The sequence below is a fragment of the Halichoerus grypus genome, chromosome 2, assembly GCF_964656455.1.
Source record: "Halichoerus grypus chromosome 2, mHalGry1.hap1.1, whole genome shotgun sequence".
In the NCBI taxonomy this organism is placed as follows: domain Eukaryota; kingdom Metazoa; phylum Chordata; class Mammalia; order Carnivora; family Phocidae; genus Halichoerus; species Halichoerus grypus.
The window spans coordinates 72,936,428-72,950,490 of record NC_135713.1 but is presented as its reverse complement, the minus strand read 5'-3'; the positions used below and the strand labels follow the sequence as shown (position 1 = coordinate 72,950,490).

Sequence of the window (14,063 nt, the reverse complement as noted above, 5' to 3'; positions counted from 1 at the left end):
TAATATTTGTTAGAGGAAGCAGATCTATCTTTATAATAAGCACTTGGCAGACCATTTTTTTTTCTCAGGAAAAAATATTCCAAGTTTTTACTGGATATTAAGTGAATTATCATTCATTTACTCATTCAACAAATATATACTGAGTAGCTATTAAGTGCCCATGTTTTAGGCATTTGGAAATATCTATGAGCAAAATAGTTTCCAGCTTCTTGTATCAGTAGGGGGAGACAAACATTAAACAATAAATATAATAAATGAGTATATTATGTAGTATGCTAGAATGTGAAAATTAATATGGGGAATAAAGGAAAGCATGGTAACAGAGATCCAGAGGCTGAACTTACACAAATAGTGAGTATTTAAGTACAACTGCAAAGAAGATAATATCTAATTCATAGTGTACTAGCAGTACTTAGAGAAATCCAAAATCTAGCTTGAAAACATCAGCAAAGGTGGTGATGATATGGGGAAATGAGGCTAGCTAACAGATTGCTAGTGGGTGTGTGAATTATTCCAACTTGTAAGTAACATAATCTGACATTATTTATTAAATTTATAATGAACAACTATTTCACCAACTTCTGTGAATCCATCCTACAAAAGGGAAAATATTTGTATATAAGGAGTTTATTCCAGCATTTTCTGTTGTTGCAAAAGAAGGAAAAGGTGATTGGGTAGGAGCCAATGCACAACTAAAGCAGAAGATGAGCACCCATCTGAATATTACCAAACATTTAATGATAACTGAATCCATGAAATTTCATGGATAATACCAGAGAAAATAGAATTAAAGAACAAGTAGGATTTTAAAGCAGTATAATTTATATCCTTAAAGAGATTAAAGAAGCTAATGCAACCAGGAAACAATGACAGGCTTAAAAAAATTAGCTGATTAGAGATCATCAAAATAAAAAGCTCAGTAAATGGGCTGAACAGTAGCATAATCAGAGATGAAGATTTAATTAATGATTAAGAAGACGGAACAAATGAGTTTACTTAGAATTCAGCACAAAAGACAAAAAGATGAAAAGTATGAAAGAGATAATTCATTTAGGTTCAAAAATTGCTATATTCATTTAAACGATCTCCAGGAGTTTCCAGTTATTGCAGAGTGAGTCACCATGAGCAGCAAAGGCTCCAGAGACACTCTGTACAAGGCCAGGGTTTGGGGCGGGGTGGCGGGGTGGGGGGGTGGGGGGGTGGGGGGGGTCGGTGGAAGGGGAGGGGGAGGGTCCTGTGCTGTAACCAGGAAGTTTTTGGAGATGGTGGAGCTGCAGATCATCTTGAAGAACTGACCCTCAGAAGAACAAACCCTTCTTGGGCACCATCAGGCTTAAGTCCACTCCCTGCCCCAAGTTCTCTGTATGTGTTTTGGGGGATCAGCAGCACTGTGATGAGGCCAAGGTTATGGATATTTCCCACATGGACATTGAGGCACTGAAGAAACTCAACAAGAATAAAAAGTTAGTCAAGAAGCTGGCCAAGAAGTATGATGCCTTTTTGGCCTCAGAATCTCTGATCAAGCAGATCCCACAAATCCTGGGCCCACACCTGAATGAAGATGGCAAATTCCCTTTCTTGCTGACCCACAATGAGAACATGGTGGCCAAAATGGATAAAGTGAAGTCCACGATAGATGCCAGATGAAGAAGGTGCTGTGTCTGGCAGTGGCTGTTGGCCACGTGAAGATGACAGATGATGAGCTTGTGTACAACATCCACTTAGATGTCAGTTTTCTGGAATCATTGCAAAAGAAGGATTGGCAGAATGTCCGGGCTTTGTACATCAAGAGGATCATGGGCAAGCCCCAGTGCCTGTATTAAGGCACAGCTTAATAAACTCTAGTGCTACCATTAAAAATGACAATAATAAATAATAAATAATTAAAAGATTTCCAGGAGGAGAAAAGATTCTGTGACAGTACCTGTACCTGTATAAGTGTATATTCTCAAACATTGGTTATTTTTAATGTAAACTTTTTTTTTTTTTTTTTTTTGCAAATCCAATAGGTTAAAACTTATGAATGGCATTGAGGTTGAACATCACTTTCTATATGGAGTAGATATGTGTGTGTGTGTGTGTGTGTGTGTGTGTATTATTTTCCCTCATCTATTACCTATTCGTGACCTTTGACTTTTTTTTCTATTAAATTATTGCTTTTTAAAATATATAAACCTTCTTTCTATGTAAGGGATAATAATCTTTTGCTCATCATATAAGGTTCTAATACATAATCTTAGTTGTCATTTAAAAAATTAGTTATATTTCGTCTTTGTGATTTTTTCCCATTTATTCAAATGTCAATATTTTCTTTTATGTTTTCTGAATCTTATGAGTATCTTAAAAAGTTTTCCCTTTTGCTTAGCCCTCCCAACCTGACCTGTATTTTATTTAACTACTTTATAGTTAAGTTTTTCAGTTTTAGATCTTAAATCAATTTGAAATGTATGTTTAATTACCATGTGAATTAGGTAGTTCTCATATTAAGTCTGTGTGTATGAGTTTAAAAATTTGAGCTATTATGTTCCATTCATCTCCTTACTTATTTTCCTCCTAGTACCATACTGTTTTAGTTACCAAATCTTTATATTTATAGCTGGTAGAGAAAGTGATTGCATATTATTCCTTTTTTCCAAACTTATCTTTGCTATTTTTCTATATTTACTCTCTAGAAAAACTTAAGAATCTATTTGTTAGGTTTCTGTATAAATTATGACTTTTTGTTTTAAAATAAAACAAATATGTAAAACCACACAAAAATATATGTAGCTTCATGAATTAATATAATGTGAACACCCTTGTAGCCACTACCTGAGTAGGAAATAGAATTTTGTCTGCCATCCTAGAATCCATCCATGTGCCCTATCTGAATCCCAACTGCCCCAATAAAAACCACTACTTTGATTTTTATACTTATCACTCCCTTGAGTTTCTTTATTAGTTTATCACCTGTGCACACCAGGGTGCTAAACTAATAAACTCAAGGGAGTAATAAGTATAAAAAGGAAGACAGTATAGATGTTTAATTATTTCTTGTAATTTACCAGTTTCCAAGATACAGAATTGATTTCCAATCATCTTGCAGAGATCCATTGGCTTTTTTCCCTATCATTATGAACTCATAGATTTAAATGTGTTGTGATATGTTTCAGTCTCTTGGCAGTATTATTTTTCTGAAGCATAAATTGTCTCATTTTTGCCTAGTGGGAACCTCTTCCATTTGGCCCATGAGTGTTTTGACAGCATTCTGGTAGTTTTTGATTCCTTCCTTTCTCTACTCTCTGTCTAGTTTCCCAGAAATTTCTGGCCTTATCTTGTGTATTTCCCATCTCAGTCCTAGAATCAGCCTTTTTCCAAGAAATCAAACTCTGGATTATTCAGTGGAAAGTTGGATTTCGAATTTAAAATCTGGATATTAGGGATACCTATTTATGTTGGTCTAGTCATTGTTTCTAGGCATTTTAATAAAATTAAGTTTGTAGGAAGAGGCGGGAAGCACATAGAAATACTATATCTTTAAATATATACATATCCAAAAATAATATATGAGTTTATATTGATATTTTCCAATAAATTTAAGTACTATAGGATTTTTATGTAACCTCTTCTCAGGGACATAGGAGATGATCAGATTAAAATTATGCCATAATTTCTTATTTCCTTTATCCTGAATTATACATACAACAGCCTTAAAATGACATTACTAATACAGCCATTATCAATATGAGTATGGAACACAGTTATAAGTAATTTTTGTATATGCTATTCACATTCCTTGCTCATTTCATTTTTTAGTGGTTGAACTATAAGGTCTGAGTATATAACAGTTACATACTATATCCTTTTCCTTTTAATTTAATTCATTTAGTTTTAGTTCTAAATGTAATTATAAATGTAATGCTCAGTCATCAGTGCTTATATTGATATTTCTGTAGTCATTTTGGTTGTCAGAATTCTTTCCATAGTAGATTTCTTAGGAAGTGCTTATGAGAGCATTCCTGAATTCTTGAACGTTGGTAATAGTTTGTCTTATGCCCTTTATATTTGAAAATCAGTTTTGCTGGATGTGAAGTCCTTGAGACACATATTCTGTCATTGAGATTCTCAAATATATTATTCCATTTTTTTCTGGCATAAGACATTGCTGTCAAAGTCCGATGATAATCTAATTTTATTTTTCTTATAAGATAAATGCTTTTAAAAAAATGCCCAAAGATATTTTTTCCCTTTAAAGTTCAGTAATTTTTTAGAGTATACTTTAATGATAGTAGTTCCGAGTCTGTAAGGTACATGGGTGTTCTTTTAATATGCAGTTTCAAATCTTGAACTCAGGAAAGTTTTCTTGTATATTAGTTTTTAGTATTTGTTCTATCCCCTTGCTTTGTTTTTTTTATTTCAGGGACTCCTATGATCTATATCCAAGATAATATCTTCAGTATTTTATCACTTCAGTATTTGTCATGTCCTTCCTTCTAAGCCATTTTTGTCATTTCTTTTTCAAAAACTTCCAAGGTGTAATTTACATAAAGTAAAATTCACCCATTTTAGTGTACTGTCCTTTGGATTTGAGGAAATTCACTAAGTGGAAATGGTGTAAATGTGGTTTAAATGTCATCACAACCAAGATATAGAAACAGCTCCAGCACTCCCATCCCCCAGACTTCTCTGTACTCCTTTGTGGTTGAGAATTTCCCCCATACCAATCCCTGGAAGCACTGATATATTTTCTGTTTCTATAGTTTTGCATTTACAAGAATGTCATATAAATGGAATCATATAGTGTGTAGCTTTTTGAGTCTGAGTTATTTCATTTAGTGAAATACATTTAAGATGCATACATGTTGCATTTATCATAGTTTGTTCTTTTATTGCTGATTACTGAGTAATATTCTAGCATGTGAACGTACCACTGTTTGATTCTTCATTCCTCAGTTGAGAGACATTTGGGTTGTTTCTAGTTTTAGGTAATTATGAATAAACCTATAATATTTTTGTATGAGGTTTTTGTGTGAACTAAGTTTTTATTTCACTTGAGTAAATACATAAGTGTAGGATTTCTGGTTGATATGGTCAGTATGTGTTGAGAAACGCCTCTGCATCTAGAAAGAATGAAGCTGGTGTGAGGAGAAAGGAAGAGCTGAGTGATCTAATGGTGTTAAGTTCTTGGTCTCAATTTTTCCTAAGATCCAGATGCTTCTTTGTTTTCCCCATAACTTGGTTGTTCAGTTATTCTTTAGATTTCGTAAAATAAACTAATGTCCTTTGGATAATTCATTTTTGTCCCATTAGGCAGTTCTAAATATATTTCTGATGTGTGCAACAATGTAAAACTTGTTTTATAGCAACCTTTTATTGAGCATTTAGAGGGAACTAGCCACTGTGCTCAATCCTTAACATGCATTTTATAATTTGTGCACTGAGATTATCCAGCCCATTGTACATTGGTTGCAATGACAATTTAACTCACTGTTGTGAAGAAGAGAGAGAAGGAAAAATGAAAATAGCCTTATGTGGAACTGATGTGTTTACTATAGGGTTTGTAACAGGCTGTCAGGCTGTGCCAATGTATTTATTGTTTTGGAGAAATGCACTTTTGATTACAAAAGACTTTCTTGTTTAGTACAGGAACTTTAATGTTGACAAGTCTACTTTGCACAAAAGAACAATCACATTGCTATGAATTCACACATAAATATGTAGATTACTTCTTTGTTGTATATATTAATAAATAAAATATTCATGAACTAAAGCCTTAAAATGAGAAATTTAACATCATGATGGTTAAAACACTTTGCTATTTCCATTAGTTCTAACAAAATCCAACTTTCTGGTTCACTTTAGAACAGATTTTTAAAATATAAATGATATAATATACCCCTCAATTTGGCCATGACCTTTATTGAATAATTTAAGATATTTTGATTTTCCTTCTGTTTTGGGATGAATGTTGTCTTTTCTTGATTTATTTTAAAAGGACACATATGATAGGTGCTATTTGAGCAGTCCAGATGCTATGTGCTCCTGGAGTCGAGAAGAGGGAGTCAGTTTCTGGTTGGATCTCAGGGAAGGCTTTGTGGAGAAGGTGATAGTGGAATGGGGCCTTGTAAGTTATTTGTGTTCGGAGACCACTGGTGCCAAAGGAATACCTTTATTTAATCTCTATATAATTATATTTAATCTCTATATAATATACTAAACTGGTGTTCTGGTAAAAGATTCACCTAAAAAAAGTAATTAAATTTCTTTTTCACAGTATTTTGAATGTACCGTTAAAATCATTAAATCCATATGGCTGGATTCTTGACTAATTATTAAAAGAAAATCATGCCCTCTTTGATCCTATTTCCTAGAATACAATTATTCTCTTATCTAATTCATGGTGGAATTTTTTTTTATTTAGTCATAATTCTATATCGCATCATTGTAATTGATTGACATGAATTCCAGCAAGAGTTATTTTTAAAGTTTCATGATCTCCTGGAAAAATAATAGGTCATTAAAAATGAACATTATTTATTCAGTAGAGATCAAAAGAATCAATGTGGTCACTCAGTAAAATATACTTTTGGACTTAAAAATGACTCAAATGGATTTTTAGAGTAATAAAACAATCCAGAATGCAATAAAAATACACTTCAAAACAGGAAAAATCATCATGACATTTAGAAGCAATAGAAAAAATAATATATAACCTATCTGTAATTGATTATAATAGGACCTCTGACATTTCTGTGTACTAAGGGGCTTGTTCATGGAGCCATTGCTAATAAGCAGGGAAGTGTTGCTGATTATTTATGAAACATTTAAGAAATAATGGTTCATACTCGGCATAAATTCTGAATCAATGTCTTGAATAATTGTATGCTATATAGCATTATCAGCCTGATATACTGATATACAGGGATCACTATAGACACTTGTAAACAGAAGTTTTCTTAATATTTACAAGATGTTGAAAGATTTGATTGCCTTAACCAGAAACCGCAGACATTTGCTATAATGTTTGTGTGTCCTATAGTAAATGTGGTGTTTTACATGTGGTACTGTGTTAAGCATCACACAAATGAATTTAATCCACTATGCAAATTTTATTTAGTAATACAATAGACTACATGCTTTAAAATGCTTGTGTAGTCATTGATTAATTCCGTTAGTCTTTAGATAACATCAGTGGGGCATATTGTGGCCCCAGACTCTGGGCAGGTGAACCTCTTTTACTTTAACCCGCAATATAGGTTCCAATTTTCATTTTTATTATTTTTATTATTTTTAAAGATTTATTTATTTATTTGAGAGAGAGAGAGACTGGGGTGAGGGGCAGAGGGAGAAGCAGACTCCCTGCTAAGCAGGGAGCCCGACTCGGGACTTGATCAATCCCAAGATCCTGGGATCATGACCTGAGCCGAAGGCAGATGCTTAACAGATTGAGCCACCCAGGTGCCCAAGTTCCAATTTTCATATATGCCATGCCAATAAAAAGTTTGGGAAGCTCTGAAAGTAACATTTATTGATCAATAATTATGTGGAAGATATTGGCCTCAGAACTAAAAGTGTTTAAAAACAACAAAATATCTTATGCTTTTAGAAGTATTTAAAATCTAATGTAAGAGGACTATATAATGAAAAAAAAATACAGATTGGTTGTTTCTTTTTAAATGAACTTAACATGTATTCCAAGTCCCCATTTCTACTATAATGGAAATCAATCTTGCCAAATCACGGTAACTTCTAGTCTAAAGCTGTATCTTCTGGATAAACTCCGGCAACTTAAGTCTCCTTTCCTGCCCCTCTTCCCCAGGAGGATCTAGGTTCTAAGGCGCTTCCATATTTTCATGACATTGGAGGGAGATAATAGGTCTGGGGTTCCTATCTGCTGTGTTCAGTGCTGGAATACCTTGCCATCTGTTTTGTCAGTGTCAGCAGAGGGCAGTGAGCATTCTGGGAAGTTCATTCTGTGCTGTAAGCCTCCCCACCCTCACCCTATTTCTCATCCCCTTAACCTTCAGGGACACCATATCTTAATTTTCATTTATTTTTCTCCCTGACTTGGGCAAGAGAGTCTTTTCCGATTCTCTCCACATCCTACAGGATTCAAGGAAGGATGGTGGAGTGGGCATGAATATCAAGATATTTTTCTGTCTATGCCTGTCCTGTTGTAACCTATACTCAAAAGTGATGGCTCCGTGTCGGCAAACATCACACTACTAGGCTGCCTAACTCCAAAATCCACACGATAAATGGCGTTTTTTTCTGCCTTCATATTCTTATGAAAGTTTTGGTGGTTTCTGTAGACTCTGCTTCTCTGGGTTTCAAGCCATCAGTGGGAAAAGAAAGAGTCTGGTACAACAGTTGAGCAGCTGTGCATAGCTCCCCCCCCCCCCCAGTCCTCTACAAGCTCTCTCTCCCATATCACCCATGAACATACAAAGGTTCTGGACAACTGGACTTACATAAGCATATTCCTCCCCCTCCCTAATGTGGTTTATAATCTAAACTAGTATTCTTCAAATTTCTTTTTGATAGAAACACTTTGTGAGATATACATTTTCATATCAACCCCAGAAATCACACGCTTACCTTAGTCTTACTAATTGCAGTGTACTCTGTTCTAATTAATTAGGGAAGAAACGAACGAAACAATGCTAGTCTAGACCTAGGAAATTGTTTTTGTGACTTACCTGTGGGCCTTGAACACCAGTTTGCAAAGCAATGCTATAAACCTTTGCCCTGAGATCCTTCTTAACTCCTGATGAACAAAACCAGATTTTTAGAATTCTAGTAGACCTCTTCCCCTTTCAAGTGGCTGGGTCTTGCAAATTGAAAGAGCTTTGACCTTCAGACCAGTATCAATGCTATATGCTTTAAAAATCCATTTGAATTATTTGTTTTGGTCTGTACCCCACTCTCCACCTTTGACAAGGAACAACTCTGGGTATATGGGCAGACAATAGTAAGAGAAATGTGGGAAAGCATCTACAGATTTTATCCTGTTACATAAAAATCAGACAGAGAACCATAAAATTTTAAATTTCCAAAGACACTTAGATTAATTTTCCCAGCCAAGCAGTTCACAAAGGACACTGCTATTCTGGGGGATTATCTGACTTGTCCAAGGACACAGAGCTTGTTAGAGGCACAACTTGAACCCTTGGCTGTTGACTGTCATATGATCATTTTTTCCACGTAACACTATTTGGCCTTTTCTTAAAATTAGAAAATTGGTCAATTGCAAAGTAATATAAAGTACTAACATGGAGTGGGGGCTGATTTGCATCATGTACTTACTAATTGTTAGGGCTTTTTTCTCTTCCTGACCTTAATGGGTCTGAGGTTGAAGTATTCATTGTGTCTGATCCAGTTCCTAATTTTATATATTCTCTCTCTCTTTCTCTCTTTTCCATCATACTTAGGGTGCTGAAGGAAGAGTGAATACTGCATTTATTTTTGTGGGGTCACTATTAAGCCTTGGTGTTAGAGAGCCTGACAACTCATGTACCATAAGACAAACGTTTGGGGATTAAACTGGTAGTCACTTTGTTGTTTGGCTGATTTACTTGGTAATATAGAACCATCTTCCATTTCAACTCTTCTTAGAGAAAACATATTTCATACACTGACATACAGATATCTGGACAGTTTTGATGATCTACATCAGGGATCAGCAAAAAAAGGTTTATTTAAAAAAATATGTATCTAAAAAGAAACATGTCAACAATTCTTTTAGAAAGTGCTTTATGAATGTGTCAAAGATCTTTGAAATACACACCAGTATTTATCTCAGAGTTATGTCTAATCACAAAATACTATGTTGGATACAACTTAAATATCAGCAGTAGTAAGATGATAAGTGGATTATGGTACTTGTGCAAAATAAATTATTATATAACCCTGAAATATGATATTTGATGAACAGTGTCCATGACTGTGGGAAATGTTTTGCATTTTTAGTTTTATAAAGGACATATAAAATTGCATCCTCAGTATGAGATTAACTATGTAAAAACAATTGTATAGAAAAAGATTAGATAGAAATAGATTAAGATAAAATTTGTACTTTCTCTTTTCCCTTAATTTTTTTCTTCAATTATCATGCACTACACATACTTAGAAAAAAACAGTTTAATAGAGGTATTTTACAAATATGTAGTATCAGTTTAAAATGTTGGAAGCAGGAAAAAAATCTCAAGCTTTGAGTTTTTATGGATTTTAGGTTGCGTTTGATTATAATGTTCAAAAAAGCTTTGTGAGTTGAGGCTGTAGCGCAGTTTTTCTCATGGAGTATCCGGAGATGTAACATCAGTGAATCACAGCCACTATTAGTAATGCCCAATATGAAGAAAGAATATGTTGAATGGAAAGAACATCAATCTTTAAACAACAGGTGGAGCTATTATTTAGCATTTTGAGTGGGTCAGGGTGTTTGTTTATCTCCTGCTGCTATTTATAATTCAGGACTGTTGTTATTTGATCCAGAATAGAGGAGCACGTTGAAAAGAGAAGAAGAAATGAAAAGCTCCTCCACCTCCTCTCTAAGGAAGCTTACCTGCAATCAATCCTGCCTGAATGAGCAGCCCCTACAAGTGGGTGTGCTCTCTTGAATTCACTGGCTGTACCCACAGTCCCCGCTGCAGTAGTTGAAGCAATCTTCCTTTGAAGATATTGATTTCCTATGGAATTGTCATTTGAAATGATGGATCTACAGTTGGGTTGGGACCTGGAGGAAAGATGGTTGTGTTTGTGTTGCAGGCGTGAATCTTGACAGGCTTTGTCCTCCACACAAAGGACAAAAGGAAAGGAAAGAAATTATTAGAGTTGGGAGAAAGATTAAGGAAAATACTTTAATTGGCTTCTGGTTTTATAGGCCAATTTCTAATACTTAGGACAAGGTTATTTATGGGTCCATCATTTCACAGCAGTTGAATTTTTTTTATTATTTCTAAAATGAAAGTAGTAAGACTTACGGTTGTGTACTTTACAACAGAAATGCAGAAAGTTTTCTGTTTTGGCTAGAGTATTCATTGGTCATAATTTCTGTTTCTCAGAGGTGGTCTGAAGGCTGATCTTTGGGTCACAGTGATAACAGTCCTTTTCCCATAGGTTAGATTTCCTGGACCCCTGGAGCCTTCCATTAAGAAGGACTTGATTCTTGATTGTTTGCATCCTAAAATATTGGACCTTACTCCTTTCTTTCCACTCTCCCTTCTGTTATCTTCTTTTAAATAATATGAATTTCACATAAATAGATCATATTTTTCTGTAATTATCTTTGCTTTTTTTTCTGCCATACTTTGAGGCAAGTTATTCTATCCTTTCTTTTTTTCCTCTTGTCATTTGTTTTTCCTATATGCTCTACTTTTTACCTCAGAAACAACCAACCTCATTGGGTTGGGGTTCGTTAATCAGACTGATTATTTGCTTGACACACATTCTTTTCCTATTATTCTAAATAGGCCCAAAGATATTAATATACCATTTTGTTTTCTTCGTTTTTAGAGAACAGTCAATGATGCAAAGTACGTACGTGAGATTCTTAGAGTGTGTGATATACAAAAACATTAAGTTCCTACAGCAGTTAGTGAATACCTATCATCAATGAATGTAACATTCTTCATAAATAAATTTTATAACAACAAAAACTTAGCTTTATTATCAGACTATATTTTTTAAACCATTTTCTACAGAAAATTTTCTGTAAAACTCATTTTTCTACCTACATCAATTATAATAAAGTTAGATCACTTGTAGGTGTTGGAACATCATCAGTATATACTGTATATATGGTACTTTTCAGAGTTTTTGGGTCATTGAGTCATTATGTCCTTAGGGTAAATGACCACTGTGATTCTTTGTTATTGCATTTAATATATATACTGATTTTTTTATATTGCATTATATATATATGTCTTTAAGCAGCTGACTTTTCTCACTGTCTTATACATGTGCTTTCCCTCTTCTCTCATTTTCTACTTTTAATCTGCTATGTACTAGAAAAATCATATCTGTACTAAGCAGAATTCTGTCTGATGTAGGAATAAGTAGTAACTGCGTAATATTTAAAAACACAAATTTTGTAATGTAAGAGTTGAGTTTTTGGTGCAGCTTTGACCTCTATTTTTTTGCTGCCTTGAGCTCTTTAATAAAACACTTGATTTCCTGATTCTTACTAGGATTGCAGAGATTTGAAGTTGTTGGGTGAGTGGGTTATTGAAATATGTGACTATTTCTAAGCAATGCCCATAATAATAGGTAGATCAACTCTCAGAATGTTATGAGGATTAAATGTATCCTATACATGAGCATTTCATACATGATAGTAACATAGAGTGTGTGTGTGTGTGTGTGTGTGTGTGTGTGTGTGTGTGTGAAAGAGTGAGAGAGAGAGAGAGAGAGAGAGAGAGAGAGATGGAGAGAGGTAGGAGTGGGAGGGAGAAACCAAACCCATCCTTTCAGGAAAGAATTGACCATAAGGGGTGGCTTAAAACTTCTTTGGTAAGCCATCTCTAGCATATTTCACTGATCTGAATCACAATTTTCAGCACCAATGTCAGGCAAACAGCAATGCCACTTTCATCTTTGTTTTGTTTAGGACACATTCTCTATATTTCTTTTATTTAAAGAATCTATTTAGTTTGGGGAATGGACTAGGATTTGTGTATGTGGATTAATGTAAGGTGAAATAGAGTATGAAAACATCCAATTGGAGCAGTGATTCATCTGATTTTAGTATGCAAATGAATTTCTTTCACCCCCCAAAAAGGAAAATTCACTTGGTAGATGCTTGCTGATGATCACCTGTCATCTTGGCAGTGACTTATGACTGAATAATTAAAATCACACTTCCAAACTAGAGAAACCCTTCCAATTTGGGCATAAACACGTACTAGGATGCAAGTACCATTTTAGATTTCAGTGAATGAAACCTTAATTAATTAGAAATCAATATGTTAGGAACTCAAATAGATTTCAATAGTTAAATAATTTCTACTCTATAATGGTAAAATAAAACAGCCTAATACTTTTTAAAGATTCTTCAATAACAACAACAACAACAAAAATGTGTATTTTCTAGGAAACTCTCAGATAGCCAGGGTTCATCCTCCCATTTCTGATAGGATATTGTTAGTTGAGTTTTTATTGTAACAGTATTTTTAAGGGAGAAATTTTTACTCCTTCAGGACAGTGGGCCTACATGCATCCTTTAAATTCGTACAAATCAAACTCTGATTAGACATATTTATAAAAGTTGTTTGTTATGGATTTTCTATATAAAGAGAAAGATTTTTATATTCTTCTTCATGCATGTCCATTATTAATGGGAACAATATCATTTGAAAAACTATTTTACATAGATTCTCACGTTTATTTTAACAAAGTAAGTAAATTCTATTTGGTGTTCAGAGAAACAGGCTAAGTTATGTTGCTGGATGTGTAAATATGTGCCATTTCTCACTCATCTTTGTTTAGACAAACATTCATTTCTGACATTTATCTATCTTATTTACCAGTCACTGCTATTTATATTAGTAGGCAACGCTATTTCCTATTTAACTTTGGTATGATTACTATGCAAGTATAATTTTGAGCTCAGCCACCTGTTTACACATTCTGTCATATGGCAAAACAAAGCCCTTTCTAGAGTAAGTATTTAAAAGGAGAGAGGCAATGGTGTGAGTGAGACATTTGGCAATCCTAACCATAAAGCAGCCTTAAATTAGATTTTTTTAAACTGTTAGCCTGCATTAATTACTGAGGAGGCTTATTGGTAGGCAGTATAATTGAGATGCTGGTGAGTATGAATGGAGTAGCAGGACCATTATGGATCTAAGCTTTTAGCTTATAAATATTGAAACTGTGTTAACATGTATTGATGTTTGGTCATGAACCCAGGGGCAGTGAAATACATAAAGAAGGCACTGAATACATAATAAATGAAGGAGCCACAACTCTGCTTTTACATTGATGATGTACTTTTCACAAGCATTTTTTTTTAACATGGAGAATATTCTTTCTTGTCAAATATTTGGAAAGGAGCTATGAAATCTTCTAGTGCATAGGTTTGCCAA

At 34.2% G+C, this 14,063-nt stretch overlaps 1 long non-coding RNA gene and 1 pseudogene across 3 annotated transcripts in view; both read left to right on the top strand.

The window, feature by feature from the left end:
• The window catches only part of LOC118540106 (uncharacterized), a 1,202,880-nt gene that overhangs the window by 59,023 nt on the left and 1,129,794 nt on the right, over positions 1–14,063 (top strand). The window lies entirely within an intron of this gene.
• LOC118547061 (large ribosomal subunit protein uL1-like) lies at positions 1,122–1,823 on the top strand (annotated as a pseudogene).